The 6,588-nt window shown below is 60.5% G+C and overlaps 2 non-coding genes across 2 annotated transcripts; both read left to right on the forward strand.

Moving 5' to 3' along the window:
- Window positions 1-3,310: 3,310 nt before the first annotated feature.
- On the forward strand, window positions 3,311-5,128 carry LOC146857864 (18S ribosomal RNA). Its single transcript, XR_014980321.1, has one exon. It is a non-coding gene; the product is annotated as an 18S ribosomal RNA (ribosomal RNA).
- A 999-nt stretch (window positions 5,129-6,127) lies between these two features.
- On the forward strand, window positions 6,128-6,281 carry LOC146857865 (5.8S ribosomal RNA). The gene has a single exon (XR_014980542.1). It is a non-coding gene; the product is annotated as a 5.8S ribosomal RNA (ribosomal RNA).
- The last annotated feature ends 307 nt before the right edge of the window (window positions 6,282-6,588 follow it).

The raw sequence follows: 6,588 nt of genomic DNA on the forward strand, positions 1-6,588 counted from the left end.
CTCTTTACAGGCAACATAAAAAAGCTCAAATAACCCGGCCTGGCTGGGTTGAGAAGCAGGGAACGGCCCCGGGGCCTGGATTTGGGAGCCCCCGTCCTGCGGCCTACCAAGTGTCCATCTGCCCGGGACAAGGGTCCCTGGTGCAGAGACCTGCAGGGGCAGGCGGGAGCCCTACCGCTATGGCTCGGCTCGGGGCGGGCAGATGGGAGTCCTTTAGGTCCCGACCATCTGGTCGCACCAATCCCCTCGGCCATCTGGTCACACGCAATGCTTTCCAATGGGTCAACCAGATGGCCCGGCCGCCCTGGAAGTCCAGATGGGGGCTGATTCACCTCCCTGATCCCAGCCAGGGCTCCAGGAGGTCGGGCACGTCCAGGCCTAGGGTCCCCTTAGTCTGGCGGTGTACACAGGTTCCCAGAAAGAGGGGTAGCCTTCCTCCGGATTACTAGGGGCAGTTTATGCCGGAACACCCCTCCCGGGCTGGTGGTTCTTTGCCGGGGACCAAATGGGCTACACCTCCCCTCAGTCCGGGGGCTCCCTCCTCCGGCCCACGGCATGACAAAGTGCCCGGATGGACTCCATGGGTCCCGGGCAGTCCTCCCCCGGGCGTCCAGGCCTGAGAGCTCCTCCCGTTCCTGAGGCCCAGCCAGGGTCTCTGAGCCCCCGGGAAACCGAGCACCGTGAGCCCTGCTAGGGCAGGCGGGAGTCCTCCCGGGAAGGCTCGGCTCGGGGCAGGCAGATGGGCGTCTTTTCGGTCCCAGCCATCTGGTCACAACTTTCCCCTTGCCCATCTGGTCGCACGCAATGCTTTCCAATGCTTTCCAAGAAGGCTCGTCTCGGGGCAGGCAGAAGGGTGTCCTTTCGGTCCCAGCCATCTGGTCGCATATTTCCCCTCGGCCATCTCGTCACACGCAATGCTTTCCAATGGGGCGACCAGATGGCTGGGCTGCCCTGGAAGTCCCGATGAGGGCTCATTCACCTCACCGATCCAGGGCTCCAGGAGGTCAGGTGCCTCAGCGCCCAGGGTCCCCTGAGTCTGGCGGTGGGCACGGGTTCGCAGAAAGAGGGGTAGCCTTCCTCTGGATTACTAGGGCCAGGGTATGCTGGGACACCCCTCCCAGGGATGGCGGTTCTCTGGCGTGGACCAGATGGGCTGGGCCCGGACCACACCTCCTCTCCGTCTGGGGCTCCCTATGGCCAGTGGCAGGGCAAAGTGCCCGGTACAGGCTCCATGGGTCCCCAGGCAGTCCTCCCCGGGTGTCTGGGCCGCAGGAGCACATGCGGGCCTCCCCATGCCTGAGGCCCAGCGTGGGGTCTCTGAGCCCCCTGGAGCCCTGCAGCTCCAGAGCCCTGCAGCCACCAAGTCCTGAAGCCCCGAGCCCTGCAGCCCCTGAGCACTGCAGTCCCCGAGCCCTGCAGTCCATGAGCCCTGCAACCCCCAAACCATGCAGCCCCCGAGCCCTGCAACCCCCAAGCCCTGCAAGGGCAGGCGGTAGCCCTCCCGTGAAGGCTCGGGGCAGGCATATTGGCATTATTTTGGTCCCGGCCTTCTGGTCGCACCAATCCCCTCGGCCATCTGATTGCACGCAATGCTTTCCAATGGGGCGACCAGCTGGCCGGGCTGGCCTGGAAGTCCAGATGAGGGTTCATTCACCTCCCCAATCCCAGCCAGGGCTCCAGGAGGGCGGGGGCCACCGGGCCTAGGGTCCCCTGAGCCTGGCGGTGCACACAGGTTCAAAGAAAGAGGGGTAGCCTTCCTCCGGATTACTAGGGGCAGGGTATGCCGCAACACCCCTCCTGGGCTGGCGGTTCGTTGCCGGGGACCAGATGGGTTATGCCCGGACGACACCTCCCCTCCGTCCGGAGGCCTCCCTCCTCCGGCCCACGGCATGGCAAAGTGCCCGGGACAGGCTCCATGGGTCACACGCAATGCTTTCCAATGGGGCGACCAGATGGCCGGGCCGCCCTGGAAGTCCCGATGAGGGCTCATTTGCCTTCCAGATCCCAGCGAGGGATCCAGGAGGTCGGGTGCATTCGCGCCTCGGGTCCCCTCTGTCACCTCGTGTGCACGAAATACAAGAAAGGGGGGTAATTTTTCTCTGGATTACTAGGGAGAGGGTCAGTCAGACCTCCGTGAAGTCCGGCGATTCCAAAACAGGGGAAGGCAGAACCCAGGCCTGCCTGCCGGGGCCCCCGGTACGCACCTGTCTTTCAGCCCCTTCCCGATGGTCCTTTTTCTCTGAGTTTGCTCAGTCAGACCTCCGTGAGGTCCGGCGATTCTTAGACAGGGTAAGGCAGCACCCTGGCCCCCCTGCTGGGGTCCCCAAGTTCCCGGGTACGCACCTGCCTCTCAGCCCCTTCCTGATGGGCCTTTTTCTCCGAGTTTGCTCAGTCAGACCTCCGTGAGGTCCGGCGATTCTTAGACAGGGTAAGGCAGCACCCTGGCCCCCCTGCTGGGGTCCCTAAGTTCCCGGGTACGCACCTGCCTCTCAGACCCTTCCCAATGGTCCTTTTTCTCTGAGTTTGCTCAGTCAGACCTCCGTGAGGTCTGGCGATTCTGAGACAGGGGAAGGCAGCACCCTGGCCCCCCTGCTGGGGTCCCCAAGTTCCCGGGTACGCACCTGCCTCTCAGCCCCTTCCTGATGGGCCTTTCCTTTGAGCCTGCTCGCCCCGGGAGCAGGAAGGGATTTGAAGTTGGTATCCCCCGCGCAGGGTGGCCTGCCAGGGGATGCCTTGGCCGTACTCTGATCGATTGTGCACTCTTGGTCCGTAGGGATGGAATGCTTGGTCAGCCTTGGCTTTTGTTTCAAACAAGGAGCTTCCTCCCCGCATGGACCATCCGACTTGAGGGCCTGCTGCCTGGTGGGTGGCCCTTCACCCTACCCAGCAGAGCGAAGGCCGAGCGACCCTGGCAGCTCGTTTCCCCAAGTGGTGTGACCTGAGCCGAAGGGGTCGGTTGGCGTCAGTCCCTCGGATGCTGCTGCCCAGCAGGTTCGTAGGCCCCGTGCGCCATGCTGTTATCCCTCTCTGCTCAGCACATTTCCACAGCAGCTCGGAACGACCATCAGGCTCCGGCACCCCTGCGTCTCGCTCAGGCTGCGCCTCAGCCCAACACTCCTTTCTGGGGGAGATGGCTGGGCTTGCCGGTGCCCATGTGACCGCACCACTCCACCCCTCCAGTGAGCCCTCCCGCCCAGATGGATGGGCTCCTTCACCCAGCAGGCTCCCGAGAGGGAGGGCTGCGCGAAGGTTGTCCGGTCGGGGAGATGGGCATGCGGCCCCCCAAACCCACCCCATCAGCAGGTGTGGCTACCTGGTTGATCCTGCCAGTAGCATATGCTTGTCTCAAATATTAAGCTATGCATGTGTAAGTACACACAGCCGGTACAGTGAAACTGCGAATGGCTCATTAAATCAGTTATGGTTCCTTTGATCTCTCCATCTGTTACTTGGATAACTGTGGTAATTCTAGAGCTAAGACATGCCGACTAGCGCTGACCTCCCGGGATGCGTGCATTCATCAGACCAAGACTAATCCAGGCTCGTCCAACTGCTTTGGTGATTCTAGATTACCTTGGGCCGATCGCACGTCCCCGTGACGGCGACGATACATTCGGATGTCTGCCCTATCAACTTTCGATGGTACTGTCTGTGCCTACCATGGTGACCATGGGTAACGGGGAATCAGGGTTTGATTCCGGAGAGGGAGCCTGAAAAACGGCTACCACATCCAAGGAAGGCAGCAGGCGCGCAAATTACCCACTCCTGACTCGGGAGGTAGTGATGAAAAATAACAATACAGGACTCTTTCGAGGCCCTGTAATTGGAATTAGTACACTTTAAATCCTTTAACGAGGATCCATTGGAGGGCAAGTCTGGTGCCAGCAGCCGCGGTAATTCCAGCTCCAATTATGTATATTAAAGTTGCTGCAGTTAAAAAGCTCGTAGTTGGATCTCGGGATCGAGCTGGCGGTCCGCCGCGAGGCGAGCTACCCCCTGTCCCAGCCCCTGCCTCTCGGCGCCCCCTTGATGCTCTTGACTGAGTGTCCTGGGAGTCCGAAGTATTTACTTTGAAAAAATTAGAGTGTTCAAAGCAGGCCGGTCACCTGAATACTTCAGCTGGGAATAATGGAATAGGAGTCCGTTTCTATTTTGTTGGTTTTCGGAACTGGGGCCATGATTAAGAGGGACGGCCGGGGGCATTTGTATTGTGCCGCTAGACGTGACATTCTTGGACCGGCGCAAGACGAACCAAAGTGAAAGCATTTGCCAAGCATGTTTTCATTAATCAAGAACAAAAGTCGGAGGTTCGAAGACGATCAGATACTGTCTTAGTTCCGGCCATAAACGATGCCGACTAGCCATCCGGCTGCGCTATTCCCATGACCCACCGAGCAGCTTCCAGGAAACCAAAGTCATTGGGTTCCGGGGGGAGTATGGTTGCAAAGCTGAAACTTAAAGGAATTGACGGAAGGGCACCACCAGGAGTGGAGCCTGGGGCTTATTATGACTCAACACGGGAAACCTCACTCGGCCCGGACACGGAAAGGATTGACAGATTGATAGCTCTTTCTCGATTCTGTGGGTGGTGGTGCATGGCTGTTCTTAGTTGGTAGTGTGATTTGTCTGGTTAATTCCGATAATGAACGAGACTCCTCCATGCTAACTAGTTACATGACCCCCAGCGGTCGGCGTCCAACTTCTTAGAGGGACAAGTGGCGTTCAGGCACACGATATCGAGCAATAACAGGTCTGTGATGCCCTTAGATGTCCGGGGCTGCACGCGCGCTACATTGAACGGATCAGTGTGTGTCTACCCTTCACCAACAGGTGCGGGTAACCCGTTGAACCCCGTTCATGATAGGGATTGGGGATTGCAAATATTTCCTATCAATGAGAAATTCCCAGTAAGTGCGGGTCATAAGCTCGTGTTGATTAAGTCCCTGTCCTTTGTACGCACCGCCCGTCGCTACAACCAACTGGATGGTTTAGTGAGGTCCTCGGATCAGTCCCGCCAGGGTCGGCAATGGCTCTGGTGGAGCGCTGAGAAGACGATCAAACTTGACAATCTAGATGAAGTAAAAGTCGTAGCAAGGTTTCCGTAGGTGAACCTGCGGAAGGATCATTAACGGCGGAGCAGCCCGAGTGACTGATGGCACCAGCCCAAAGCCCTTGGCTGCCTCCTGCAAGCACACACCATAGGCACAGGACCCTGCCCTGTCCTGGCACGCCCCAGCCGGCGGAGCGGTCCTTGGCCGCATGGGCTGCTCGTGCGAGAACCGGGCCTTCGGCAGGCCTCTTCCACTGGGGTGAACCCGACTGACACGCAAGGGACCGGGGACAGGGGGCAGCCCCTGTCCCTCCCTGGGAGGGTCACAGCGGTAGGCTCTCCCGAAATGGAACCCAAGCTCACCTAGCATGACCCACGCGGTGGGAGGAACCGAATGGCAGTGCATCATTGGGCTTGTAACACCCCCCCCCTCGAAAGGACCTGCAGCCGGCTGTGCTCTCTGGCACCCACTGTCCCGGGCTCCACTGGGATCCGGACGACCGAAGAGTGGCCCTTCTTGTGAGGCAGGGTGGGTCTGGAAGAGAAGGGGCCGAGGACCTGCGAGGGGACCCCAGCTCTTCTCGGTGAGATGTGTGCGGGATGGGGAGCTGCCTGGCTCTTCCCTTCCGGCGCCTCCGACTTGGGCAAGGGTGGGGTGAGCTAAAAAAAGCCAGCCCGCATGGCTTCGGCCGCCCGGTGACGGACGGCTGATGTGCAGGTGGAGTGACCCTCCCTTGTTACCAGGTACCTGGTTCGACCTGGTCCCGTGCGGCCAGGCTGAGGGGTTTGCAGACTTGCGTGATCCTCCCTAGTTACTCCAGGAGGGACTGGTGGCTGCGGGGCTGCCTGCTCCCATCACTCTGGGAGCCCCTTCCCTTGCCCGCGGGTGGGGGGGACTCCTGGGCTGAGCGCCTGGTAATGTTTTTTCTCCCAACGGTTCAGTCTGACTCCCAGAGGGGAAGCCTTGAATGGGGCGCCCGGGCCGTCTCGCCGCACGGGCGGTGGACGGACAGCGTCACCTTCCTCCTGCCTCTCCTGCGCCCGTAGGTGGATGAACGTTTTTGAAAATTTGCCTGTGACTCTTGGCGGTGGATCACTCAGCTTGCACGTTGATGAAGAACACAGCCAGCTGCGAGAATTAGTGTGAATTGCAGGACACATTGATCATCGACACTTTGAACGCACCTTGCAGCCCTGGGTTACTCCCGGGCCTATGCCTGTCTGAGGGTTTACTCGATCGTCAATTGCCCCGGGGCTTCCGCGGGACGTGGCTTAGGCCATCACAGGGTTAGCTCCGCTTCCCCTTCGTCCCCCCACAAGGTCAGACCCCCCATTCGCCCGTGGCAGGGTCCCTCGCCGAGTCCTGCCGTGAAGGTACTCCGCCGGCACGCCTGGCCCTCGAGAAGGGGCCTGGCGACCAGTCCGCCCTAGGCCCATCCCGAGGCACCTGGGTGCATGCCGTGCGTGGCTGTCTGTGGTGTACCACCGGCTGCCAGTGCGCACGCGCCTCGGGCGCCTACCTCCGTGTCCTGCTTCCC

The sequence above is a fragment of the Triturus cristatus genome, chromosome 3_2 (assembly GCF_964204655.1).
Source record: "Triturus cristatus chromosome 3_2, aTriCri1.1, whole genome shotgun sequence".
Taxonomy (NCBI): domain Eukaryota; kingdom Metazoa; phylum Chordata; class Amphibia; order Caudata; family Salamandridae; genus Triturus; species Triturus cristatus.